The 13,733-nt window shown below is 36.7% G+C and overlaps 1 protein-coding gene across 3 annotated transcripts in view; it reads left to right on the top strand.

Moving 5' to 3' along the window:
- Window positions 1-13,733, top strand: part of LOC149142280 (P-loop containing nucleoside triphosphate hydrolases superfamily protein) — a 360,356-nt gene that overhangs the window by 84,208 nt on the left and 262,415 nt on the right. The gene's annotated exons all lie outside the window — the stretch shown is intronic.

The raw sequence follows: 13,733 nt of genomic DNA, 5'->3' as shown, positions 1-13,733 counted from the left end.
AAATAGCTTTGGTACAACATTGATAAACTTTCTATGAAATACTATGATTGTCAGAAGTTTAACAATGTTAAGAGTGACAACTTTGATAATTTCTGCTTTCTAAATGATCATGCCTAAAAGAAAGATAACCAATAGAGGCAATTATTTCAAAATCTGATTGGTGTTCCCCAGCTCAGTGCTTGAGTGCATTATCTTTTATTGATGATTCCTTATTGTGATTAACACACTGTATTTGATTTTCCTTGACGTCTTTCTTATCTAGATTGCCCCTTTTTCCTTTAGAACGTGTACATGAACATCATAGTCACATGCCCTGAGATGTTTAAGAGAAGGTTTCGTACCAGTCCATATCTCATGTGGGGTCTTATCATCTGACACTGATGAGGGTGATCTATTTACTAGGTAACACACAACAGCCACTACCTCTGCCCAAAATTCCTGTCCTAAACAGGCACCACTGAGCATTCTCCTTGCTTTCTCCATTAATATTCTATTCAATTCTTTTTGCAACTCCATTCTGATGAGATTTGTATGGAATAGTCTTCTCCATTGCTATTTCGCCCTTCTTACAGGATTCATCCAATTCATTCCCGCAAAATTCTCCACCATTATCTGTCCTCAACACCTTCATTTTCTCTGTCTGATTTTTCACAAGAACCTTAAACTCTTTAAATTTTTCAAAGGCTTTAGACCTGTGGGTACTCGCAGGTCAAGTCATCTTCAAGCCCTGCGGGTACTCGCGGGTCTAATAAGAGTCATGCAACATTGATCAAAATCTATAGTGATTAGATGTACCTTCTACCATACCTTTATCATGTAGTACTTGAAAGGCTTTCTCTCCAATATGTTCTAGTTTTTAATGCTACAACATAGCCTTTTGTTTAGAGTTGTAGGAGTTTTCCCTTCTTCAGCTCCACTCTCAGGAACAACGAAACTATTGCACCCATCGCTAACAATGCTTCCCAATAGCTTATACAAACTTCCAATCTGAACTCCCTTAGCAATATTATTGCTCCTTGAACTATCTTGCAGTATCCTTTTCAAACATTGTTTTTACACATGCAACACTCATTTTGCGAACAAAAAACAAATTTGTGGCCAATCCTGGGATGTGGAGAACACGAGGGAGTGTTCTAATCCTTCCACCCACGAGCTTCAACTTGACTTTTCCTTGTCCTATGATCATGGCTGTCGAGTCATCTCCTAGGAAAGCATCACCACCATCATATCCATCATACTCACAAAGCCACTCTGTGTGAGGAGTCATATGAAAGGATGCCCTTGATTCGACCAACCATGCCTCATGATCTATAGATATACTTGAAGAAGCCAATTGTACATCCTCTCCTACATGTAATGCCCTTCTTTTCCACATCTCAAACATACCTTTACCAATTTTCATGGATATTTAGATCTTCCTCTAGATTTAGATCTCCCACTTGGACTTATTTTTATTTCTATTTTGGGAATGTCCTCTTACAAACTAGGCATCTATGTTTTGAATTTCCATGTTTACCCGTCTCATCTCCTCTGATAACAAGTATGAGACTATATTGTCGAAACTTAAAGTTGTTGCATTACTACTTATGGGAACAACTAAACTATCCCAAAGTCTACCAAAGAACACAATAGATTGATACACTTATTTTCATCTGAAATCTTAATATCAACAAATAATAGTTGAATTACCATAGTATTGAAGGTGTTTAAACTTTAGATGCTCTCTCACCGATTTTGCATCCTTCATATTCATGTTTTACAACTTTTTTTTCCATATGAACAATTTGTTCACCAGGGACTTATACTGATATAAAGTCCCTAACTTGTTCCACAATGCTTTTGTTGTAGTTTTTTCTAAAACATTTAGTAATGCTGAATATGAGGGACACAACCATATTGTGCTCTTTTCCTTTCGACCTAACTTGTTCTAGTCTTTTGTCGACATCCCCATTGGTGCAGTACTCGGATCCATAGTAATCCACTAATCTTTGTCCACCAACAAATCTTTCATTTTGAGCTTCCATAGCTCAAAACACTATCGATTGAATTTATTGATCTCTATATTTGAACTACTTTCCATTTCCTTTCATCGCAAAAATTGATTCCATAGATTTCCCACTATGACAGGGTCTATCACATGCCCAAGCAAAACCCCTTGGCCACAAAAGCATCTTTTTGAAGCCAAAACTACTTTGATACCAAATGTAGATTTTAACCCTATACAATTTAATTGTTGCAAACAAATTCTTAATAAAACGGAAAAGATGTAATGGAAAACGGACACATCAACGCAAATGTTTAACCCTGGAAACCCAAACTAGGAAAACTAGAAAGTTTTTTTAGTATATTCATTTTCTATAATTACAATACAATATATATCTTATGGCATCCACAATCTTGTTGATTTTTCAATTACAATAGATACAAGCACTAATTTCTGAAACTAACAATTACTTCCAATGATATAGATATTATATTTTAGCACTTCTAGTTAATCATTGAGTAATTATAGTTCAAAAATTCAACCATAAAAGTAGTAGGACAGTAGAGATCACAATGAGACAATGATGCACAAAGATAACACAAGATTTACCTTGGGAAAAACCACTTGGGGGAAAAACCCAACAACCTTTTCCTTAGAGAAATTATTCACTTCAACAAGAGATACAATCTGATCCTTGTAGTCAAAATAAAGTCAACCTAATCAGTAGCAAAACCCAAGGAAAACCTAGTCAAATTGCTTGCCGAGAAATTTGATCTACCTAGAAACTCAACCTTGTTTAGAAACTTAGCTTTCTTCTTCAGAATCTCAGCTTTTTGCCTAGAGATGCATCTGCTTTAGAAACTTGGCTTTTTGCGTCTGCTTCAGAAACCCGACCTTTTTCCCATAGATGTGTCTACTTCAGAAACACGGCCTTTTGCCCAGAGATGTGTTTGCTTCAGAAACTCGACTTTCTATGTCTTGTCTCCTTCGCTTAGATGAGCAGAAGATGTCTTGTCAGATCCAAATTGTTTCTCATGTTATGAGGTTGAATGGGTATATATAGTGATTGGATGAACTCGAATAGGTGTGTTTATAGGGACAGGCCGATTTGATCTTTAGGAGGGCCGACATGATATTTTTGGAGCCAAAAATTAAAATTTAGTAATTCAAAATTCCCTCTCTTTTGAAGCCGACATGAAGAACATGTCTTACATATATTTGAAGGGGTAAAACATATAATTATGAAGACTGACCATAACTACAAAATTCAACAAAATTGCCAATTCATTTACTCTGGATTAGAATACAACCGTGGTTTCTTAATAAAAACTACAAAAACATGGGCTAAACCACCATGCACCACAAAATTGCTAAAAGAAAAAATTGTGTGCAAGGAGTTAGTTGTGCAAAGAATATAACACATACCCAACAAATTCCTTATGGTGATATCTTACCCATTTACGAATTTCAAGTGGTGATTATAATCAACTTGTAGAGTGGTACATTGGGATTGAAATTTCAATTGCAATGTCTTACCCTCTTCACGAATTTCAAATGGCAATGATACTTGTTGACCTCTACTGGTCAACTTCCCATGCAATACACCCTCTTTTCTTGGCAGAAAGGGGTAGCACCTGAACGACGTGTCCGTGCCAGCCTACAGTCATCAGCAGCTTGATCATTTCAATTGTAAACCCAGTCTGCATGTATGAATTGTAAATAATCTAAGCAGATCAGAGTCATGTATGTAAAATTGCCTAGGTGGACCTAACTTTCTATGATAATCTATGTCCCGGAAGGTTTTTCGTCTCACCGATCCATGGATCGGCAGAGTTTTCCTTCAAACCTGACCCCAAAGCCGGGATGGATTTTGTCATTAGAACTTTAGGAGAATCCTAGTGTGTTAATATGCTAGATTATAGTTGTGTCGCAGAACTGGGTGATTTATGAGGGTCTGTGTTAAGTGGGCTTGTCCCCTTGAAATGTAAGTTGTAAAAGTCATGATGTAATGTGTCTTGAGGGTCGAAAAATGTTTTAAATCCCCTCGTGAGTCCTAAGTCCTAGGTCCTGGGTGATGTTCCAAAGGTTTAGTTCGATGATCCATTTAAAAAATGAAATAAAATAATAAAATAAATAAAAAATTTAAAAATTTAAAAAAATGAAATAAATAAAAAATAATAAAAAATAATTAAAAAATTTAAAAATTTAAAAAATGAAATAAAATAATAAAATAAATAAAAAATTTAAAAATTTAAAAAATAATAATAAAATAATAAATAATAAAAAAATTTAAAAATTTAAAAAAATGAAATAACTAAAAAATAATTAAAAAAATTTAAAAATTTAAAAATTTAAAAAATAATAATAAAATAATAAATAATAAAAAAAATTAAATTTTTTTAAAAAATGAAATAAATAAAAAATAATAAAAAAAATTTAAAAATTTAAAAAAAATAATAAAATAATAAATAATAAGAAATTTAAAAAATAATAATAAAAAATTAATTGAATAAATCGACGGATGAGATCAAGAGATGTCTTGATCTTCATCAACGGTCGAGATCATTTCTACATGGATCATTCGAACTAGCCGTTGGGATCATTTCCTTTATATAGGGTCTTAGCTGGTCATTTCAGATTCATTCGATCTGTGAGTCTAAGACTGAAGAAGCTCTCTTGTAAATCTGTTTCTGGTTAATAAAGGAAGACTTTGGGGTCCATATCTTGCTGGTGTTACTCTCTTGGAATGCTGTGAGATCATTTCATTTTTTGCATATGTTATTTTCAGCCATTAATATTAGCTTCTTATAGAGTATTGTGAGCACAGGTATCTTGTTCACTTGCTGGGGTTTGGGTGCTGTTAGGGTTTCTGAAGTAATGGCAGGTATCTCCATTACTGTTTGAGATCTAGCAGCATTTTTGCCCTCTTTGTTGACGGTTGTTTTGAGCTGTGCAGAAAACATTTTCTGAAGGAATTTTGTGGGCGTTCGGGGAAGTTCTCGGCTGAACCAGCCAACTCCCGCAAGCATTTTTTGCTGAGCCCAGTTGGATTTGATCCTGGGTCTATCATTCGGTTTGTTTATTTGATTTGCATGAGAAATTTTCTGAAGTTCTTCACAGTGACAAATCTGAAATTTTCGTTTCGTTAAAATATTTCTGTTCTTATTGCTGAATCTGGCTATTAAGGGGCCAAATCTGTAAATTAATCAGTTGTCTTAGGGTTTCAATTTTCTCTGATCTAGGGTTTCAAATTTTTTGCTTTATGCAGTTTTTATCAGGGTTTAGGGTTTTTAGGTTTCATTTTATCACATAAAAAATTTGGAAAATCATTTTTGCCAGTTTCAGTTGTTTTTCATGTTATATCTTAAGATCTGAATTTTTCAAGTCGAGATGCGAATATGATATCTAGTTAATGGTCTAGGATTCTCGTGGTGGTTTAAAGCATTTATCTTTTTTCAAAATTCTCAGTCGCTGGATATCGTTTGGTTATGTGATTTCGCTGATACCTTTTGATGACAAATGATTGCTGTTCACGGTTTATTTTTCTATATCTAACAAGTAATCATTTTAACAATAATCTCTTAAGGCACTGGTCTGCTCAATTAATCAAATCATTTTAGTGCTTTTTATATCGTATCTCGTGTCTCCCAACCAACTGGTCGACAGTTGGTCTCATCATCTCACAGGGACTACCCCCCTTAGTCGCGGGAGACAGGCTTAAACGGAGGGATCGGGGATCAGAGTGACAGCCCCCGGTCTGAGCGTTGTCGTGTCAATCCGTGCGACAACATTTTTTGGCGCCGTTGCCGGGGATAGAGTTTTTCTGTCCTTGGTTTTTCAACATCTTTTCATCATTCATCGTTCATCTGTCTATCATTCGTTTGAGCCGGCAACACCAACATTTTTTGGCGCCGTTGCCGGGGAATTTGTTTTCTCGGCGTTTCAACGACAATCATCCTTCTCATTTCTTATCTTTTCATCTGAGCCGGCAACGACAACATTTTTTGGCGCCGCTGCCGGGGACTTTGTTTTCTCGGCATTTCAACGACTTTTCATCATTCATCGTTCATCTTTCTATCATTCGTTTGAGCCGGCAACGCCAACATTTTTTGGCGCCGTTGCCGGGATAGAGTTTTTCTGTCCCTGGAAGTTTCATCGACATTCACCCTCTCATCTTTCTCATTTTGAGCTAGCAATTTCAACCTTTTGGGTTATCATTTGGATCTTTTATTGCCTTATTTTTCGCCATATCAGTAGCATCTCTTCAGTTTGTTTCTTGTTTGGGTGGCGACTCCACTTTCTCATTCTTCCCAGACAAGAAGCTTTCCTCATATCTGCTTGTGGTTACCTTTTGGATCCTAGAATCAGATTCATTGTTCAAGTGGCGACTCCACTTCTTTCATCTCTTGATTTTCTTGAGCAAAGAGCTAGTTCTATCATCCATCTGATCCCTTATTGTTCATCATGGATTATTCATTTAAACCATGTCGTTTTACTCACCATCTCCATGATTTTCCGGAGGAGGCCATTCCTGAATTACCTATTTTTTCAGATGGTGATCCAATCGCTGCTAAAAGGCATCTAGACTTGTTTATTCGCATCATGATCATATATTGCAGACCCCCCCAGTTTCATCATGATGATATCAAAATGCGTCTATTTATCCTTTCTTTAGAAGATGATGCTTTGAATTGGTTTAACAATTTTCCTAAGGATTCTTTCACTTCCTTGGTTGATATTATCAATGCTTTTGAAGATAGATATGGTTATCCAAACAGCTTGCCTTCTTCCTCCAAAATTGTGCAACAAAATGAAAGTAATTTGATAAGCGGTCCAGCTGAAAGATCCCAAGACGATTCATCATGTCAGAATGTGTCATCCACCGGAAATATTGCAGATCAAGTTCGTGATAGTGAAAAATCAGGGACAAATGACAATGAAAGGGAAGAGCAAAAGCAAATTTTACGAGATCTAATGATGCTGGTGAGAAATATGGAAATCAATCAAACTAATTATGTCAATGATGTGAAAACTTTATGCACCCACCTGGAAAAACGTAATAGGGAGATTGAGGTCACGCAAAATCAGCATGCTAAAGAAATTGAGGCCATGAAAACTAAATATGAAACAAAAATTGTAAACATGCATAGCAAGATGTCAGTCTTAGAGGAAAATATGGTGACCATGAAAGCTGATCATGATAAGGAAATTGACTCTATGCAAAACAAGTTATTAACTATGGATGAGGAAATAACTATCATGACGTTCAATCATAATAATCAGTTGGCTGACATGCAAGCGAATCATAAAGAAGAAATAAATTTCATACAGCATTACTTGATGGACATAAAGGAAAAGAACCATAAAGTGATAAAAGACATGGAAGAACATCATGCCAGACAAATCAGTGCGACAAAGGTTGAACACTCTAGTCAGATGGATGCCACTAGAATACAGGTTCAAAGGTTTCAGCAATTGGAAGATGAAAGAAACCAGGTAACATCAACAGATCAGGAGTCTTCTCATTTGCTGCAACAAGCTCCATCTTATTATGAGGAGGTTATTGATTCGATTGAAAGATGGTTAATTGAAGGTGATCCGGATAGACTTAAGAATGATAAAGATCAGATGCGGGCTAAAAAAAGACATATCACGCATACTTCATCTGATAGTTTTGAAACAGAAAGTTCCAGGTCATCAGTGATTCAACCTGCCAGAAAGAAAAAACGTAAGAGACAGAAAATAAGAAGAAGATTTGATGCATTAGACGGCCGTGAGCAGCTTGATTTTCGGATAGGAAAAAGTCCTACCATATGCAAAATTGGACATGGTACATCCGACAAGCAGCCAGCAGATTTGCCTGAAAGCAGGCAAATGCTCAGTATGCACTATATTGAACACATCTGATGCCGTAGGGCATCCTTTGTATCGTATTTCTAACCCTACTCCTTGTTTTTTCCGCATTTTCGTTTCTGCTTTAGATAGTTAATAAATGAAGAGCTTGTATCTTTATTGTGCTTAATGTATATAATGATTTTGGATGGACGCTACTTATTTTTGTGTTGTATGGATGCAGATTCTGGATTCTCACATTCCTGCAAGCAGCAACGTGTCCCCAAGTAGAGCCAGATGTTGACCTCTACTGGTCAACTTCCCATGCAATACACCCTCTTTTCTTGGCAGAAAGGGGTAGCACCTGAACGACGTGTCCGTGCCAGCCTACAGTCATCAGCAGCTTGATCATTTCAATTGTAAACCCAGTCTGCATGTATGAATTGTAAATAATCTAAGCAGATCAGAGTCATGTATGTAAAATTGCCTAGGTGGACCTAACTTTCTATGATAATCTATGTCCCCGAAGGTTTTCGTCTCACCGATCCATGGATCGGCAGAGTTTTCCTTCAAACCTGACCCCAAAGCCGGGATGGATTTTGTCATTAGAACTTTAGGAGAATCCTAGTGTGTTAATATGCTAGATTATAGTTGTGTCGCAGAACTGGGTGATTTATGAGGGTTTGTGTTAAGTGGGCTTGTCCCCTTGAGATGTAAGTTGTAAAAGTCATGATGTAATGTGTCTTGAGGGTCGAAAAATTTTTAAATCCCCTCGTGAGTCCTAAGTCCTAGGTCCTGGGTGATGTTTCCAAAGGTTTAGTTCGATGATCCATTTAAAAAATGAAATAAAATAATAAAATAAATAAAAAATTTAAAATTTTAAAAAAATGAAATAAATAAAAAATAATAAAAATAATTAAAAAATTTAAAAATTTAAAAAATGAAATAAAATAATAAAATAAATAAAAAATTAAAAAATTTAAAAAATAATAATAAAATAATAAATAATAAAAAAATTTAAAAATTTAAAAAAATGAAATAACTAAAAAATAATTAAAAAAATTTAAAAATTTAAAAATTTAAAAAATAATAATAAAATAATAAATAATAAAAAAAATTAAAAATTTTTTAAAAATGAAATAAATAAAAAATAATAAAAAAAATTTAAAAATTTAAAAAATAATAATAAAATAATAAATAATAAGAAATTTAAAAAATAATAATAAAAAATTAATTGAATAAATCGACGGATGAGATCAAGAGATGTCTTGATCTTCATCAACGGTCGAGATCATTTCTACATGGATCATTCGAACTAGCCGTTGGGATCATTTCCTTTATATAGGGTCTTAGCTGGTCATTTCAGATTCATTCGATCTGTGAGTCTAAGACTGAAGAAGCTCTCTTGTAAATCTGTTTTGGTTAATAAAGGAAGACTTTGGGGTCCATATCTTGCTGGTGTTACTCTCTTGGAATGCTGTGAGATCATTTCATTTTTTGCATATGTTATTTCAGCCATTAATATTAGCTTCTTATAGAGTATTGTGAGCACAGGTATCTTGTTCACTTGCTGGGGTTTGGGTGCTGTTAGGGTTTCTGAAGTAATGGCAGGTATCTCCATTACTGTTTGAGATCTAGCAGCATTTTTGCCCTCTTTGTTGATGGTTGTTTTGAGCTGTGCAGAAAACATTTTCTGAAGGAATTTGTGGGCGTTCGGGGAAGTTCTCGGCTGAACCAGCCAACTCCCGCAAGTATTTTTTGCTGAGCCCAGTTGGATTTGATCCTGGGTCTATCATTCGGTTTGTTTATTTGATTTGCATGAGAAATTTTCTGAAGTTCTTCACAGTGACAAATCTGAAATTTTCGTTTCGTTAAAAATTTTGTTCTTATTGCTGAATCTGGCTATTAAGGGGCCAAATCTGTAAATTAATCAGTTGTCTTTAGGGTTTCAATTTTCTCTGATCTAGGGTTTCAAATTTTTTGCTTTATGCAGTTTTTATCAGGGTTTAGGGTTTTTAGGTTTCATTTTATCACATAAAAAATTTGGAAAATCATTTTTGCCAGTTTCAGTTGTTTTTCATGTTATATCTTAAGATCTGAATTTTTCAAGTCGAGATGCGAATATGATATCTAGTTAATGGTCTAGGATTCTCGTGGTGGTTAAAGCATTTATCTTTTTTCAAATTCTCAGTCGCTGGATATCGTTTGGTTATGTGATTTCGCTGATACCTTTTGATGACAAATGATTGCTGTTCACGGTTTTATTTTTCTATATCTAACAAGTAATCATTTTAACAATAATCTCTTAAGGCACTGGTCTGCTCAATTAATCAAATCATTTTAGTGCTTTTTATATCGTATCTCGTGTCTCCCAACCAACTGGTCGACAGTTGGTCTCATCATCTCACAGGGACTACCCCCCTTAGTCGCGGGAGACAGGCTTAAACGGAGGGATCGGGGATCAGAGTGACAGCCCCCGGTCTGAGCGTTGTCGTGTCAATCCGTGCGACAACAATACTTATACTTTGATCCAAGCTGATTGGTAGTGGCTTCTCTTCCTGTATGAATTCTGCAGCTTGGTTCTATGCAGATTCAAACCCCAATAGTCAATCATACTAGGGCTTTGAACAAGGTGGACAACTTGATCATCGATCACAATCCAGCTATGATATTTTTATTCTATGTTCTTTTGCAGTTCTTTCGATATAGTGGTTGATACTTGGTAGTGGAATAATTTATCTTAGATTTACTTCTTCAATTTCTTGAATTTGTGGTAGAAAGTCCCTCACTAATGGAAAATGAAATTTTTGGGTTTAGAGTGGCTAAAGGTCCAATTGTGGTCAATGACCGACTTAGAAAACTAAAAATTATGGCTGTGGCCAAAAGGTTACTGATATTTTGCCATGGGCAATGAAATTTTGACCAACAGATTGTTGGCCAAAGGCTAGGATCAGAGTTTGCTCTGATACTAAATGTGACACACCAATCAAGTTTGAAAATTTAAGTAGCCGCGGTTGGTATTTTTCATTGGCAAACAAGGAGAAAAATTCAAAATTTTTGTTGTGATCCAGTCAACCCCACTTGGGCTAATTAGCCCTCCTCACAAACATATAAACTAAGTTGCACGAAACGGGGAAACGCGGAAGCGAAACGAAACGGGGAAGCGAAACGAAACGCGACCTCCCCAAATTTTGGAAACGGGGAAACGCGAATATATAATAATAATAATATATATATATATATTAAAAATATTTAAAAATTATTATTATAAATATGTGCAATCATAAAGCATGAATGATACATTTACTTACATAAACATTTAAACATTAAGATTAAATTTACATCACATTTACTACCTGGAAACCCTAAAAAAAATTAAAAAACAAGTGTTTTTTTGGGGAAACGTGGCACGTACGGCCTGGAAACGCGTTTCCGGCCGTACGGCCAAGTTTCCGTTTCGGGAAACGTGGCCGTACGGCCGGAAACGCGTTTCCAGGCCGTACGGTACGCGGAAACGCGTTTCCGTTTCGTTTCCTTACGGAAACGGACCCAACCTGCATTTCCTGCAACTTAGCATATAAATAGGGCATTGATTGGACTCATTTGGAGCGTCATCTCAAGCAAATTCGATTTGCAATTTCAGAGAGAGACACCACACGTGCGAAGGATAGAAAGGCTTCTTTTGAATCTACGTTGACTTTTTTCTTAAAGCTACATTTACTGAGTTTGGCTTGGGCATTTTTGGCATTTGTTTGACTTCAGTTTAGATCATCTTTGGAGGCCGAATACTTCAGAAGTTCATTGACTCTTGCTGACTGTGATTTCGCTCTTGCATTGGGATGTTGACCAACATTGACCACATTCCTTGACTGTGGATTTGACCAAAGTTTGTTGACTAGTGCATTGACTTTATGTGGCTACCTCAGGACCGAATTTCGGCCTGTCTAATCAGCCACCTCAGGGCCGAAATTTGGCCTAACTGTTCAGAATTTTATAGTTGACCAGAAGTTGACTTTGCTCTCTCTTATTGACTGGTTTTGACTCGGACTATATTGAAGTCAGATTTTGATTTATTGGAATATTCTTGATGTACTTTTGATGAACATAATTTCTCTCTCATAAGGAAAGAATTTTGCTTGCATTTTCCCTTTGTGCGTTTTCCCCTGGTCATGAGCCTAATTCTTAGTGTCTCTTATTTATTTTTCACTGCCTAATGGGATCTCTATATTGCTTTACGGAAGAATTGAATGGTTGAAGTTTTTCATGTATAACTACTTGATGATTGAAGTGTGAAGAAACGAATGGTTATATGTTAATTTTAGGATAACAATGGTATGTTCTATGCTTAGAGCAATTTTACTTCAATTTCCTTATTAGCCCAATATCAATATCCAGTGTAGCAATCACATCAACATGATAGTAAAATGCAGATAGAACTTTCACAATAACAGTAGAAGACAATTCAAGACAAGAGGACACAAGATATGACACCAGTCAGGGACAAACCCCAATGTGGGGAAACCCTTGATCAATTCTTCTTATAATTCTTCAAAAGTTCAGCAGAGAGAGAGAGTACAATGTATAATATTCACTTGTCCAATTACAGTGAAAATCTGATCAGTCAAACAACAGAAACAGAAAGCCCTTAGCAGAAAGTCAACGCTGGTCAATAGGGCAGATTTCTTCCTTAATTCAGCTCAGTCAAACCCAGTAAACTTCGGCCTCCAACAACAAGTCTAGTCAACCCAAAACAGTATGAAAAGTCCAGTCAAAACTGGTCAACAAAAGTCAACTCTGTGGCCAGCCCTAGTACAGTCAATGCTGGTCAAACAGGAGGTCATATTGCCTCAGTTCTTGTGCCCAGATCTGCGGCCTACTTAGACATAATTCCTCCACCCAAAACTGCACCAAAACAGGTCAACGCTTGGTCAACGCAATCCAAAACAACCTCTAAAATTTTTAGTCAAATCTGGTGAACGCAGTCCAAAACAGAAAACCCTTCCTTCCCTTCGTATGTGTGGAGAGCAGCTTTAGTTTTCGTACCCAATCAATGAAGGAGAGAGAAGATGAGTGAGTGAAGTGTGTCCAAATGAGGAGAAGGCATCATATGAGCTGTCCAATGTGAAGTTTGGCCTTAGTTGCCAAATTTAACACTCCCTCTCAACTAGGCAGAACTTCACCTACCAAACTGTCTGACAATCTGTACCATCACTGTCTCTGCTCTACTAAACTATGAAGAGAGAAGAAATGATCGAGAATGTATCATACCATTCTCCACTGACTCGAAGTCAGTCTCTAATAATAGAGAGTGCGTCGTACCACTCTTAATCGACCCGAAGTCAATTTCCATTGATCCCAGATCAATATCAACATCCTAGCATAGGGAGTACGGTAGTACACGATGCGTCCATCGGTAGTACTATGGTCCCTATCCTCATTTCCCTACTCATTGGCCAGATGAGAGGTACTTCCCATGAGTCCCGGACTGCATCGGTAGGATGTGCTGGCAGGAGAAGGTGAACCACTCAGCCTGCTCATATGCCATATGAGAAGGTGAACCACTCATCCTGCTCATATGCTATAGGAGAAGGTGAACCACTCATCCTATGCATATGCCACCATGGGGTATCACAAGGGAAGGTGAACCACTCATCTTGTACATTGCGCACCATTAGGGGAAGGTGAACCACTCACCCTATGGTCACTCCATAGGAAGTACCCCAAGCCCCTCGGAGCTCCCAGAGCTCAACATCCATCTCATACGGGACCCTCATAAGAGGGTCTCTCCATGACTCCAAGTTGTTCACGGAAGGTCAAGAATTTGACCTTCCCCAGGGGCTTCGTAAGAATATCGGCGACCTGATCATCAATCCCAATGTGTTGGAGCCTTATTGCTCCCCGTTGTACCATATCCTGG

This window comes from Pinus tabuliformis, chromosome X, assembly GCF_031772625.1.
Source record: "Pinus tabuliformis cultivar Carrire ecotype Pingquan chromosome X, CPIR1, whole genome shotgun sequence".
Classification (NCBI taxonomy): Eukaryota; Viridiplantae; Streptophyta; class Pinopsida; order Pinales; family Pinaceae; genus Pinus; species Pinus tabuliformis.
The sequence above is the reverse complement of the archived record's forward strand: the minus strand, read 5'-3'. Positions and strand labels throughout refer to the sequence as shown.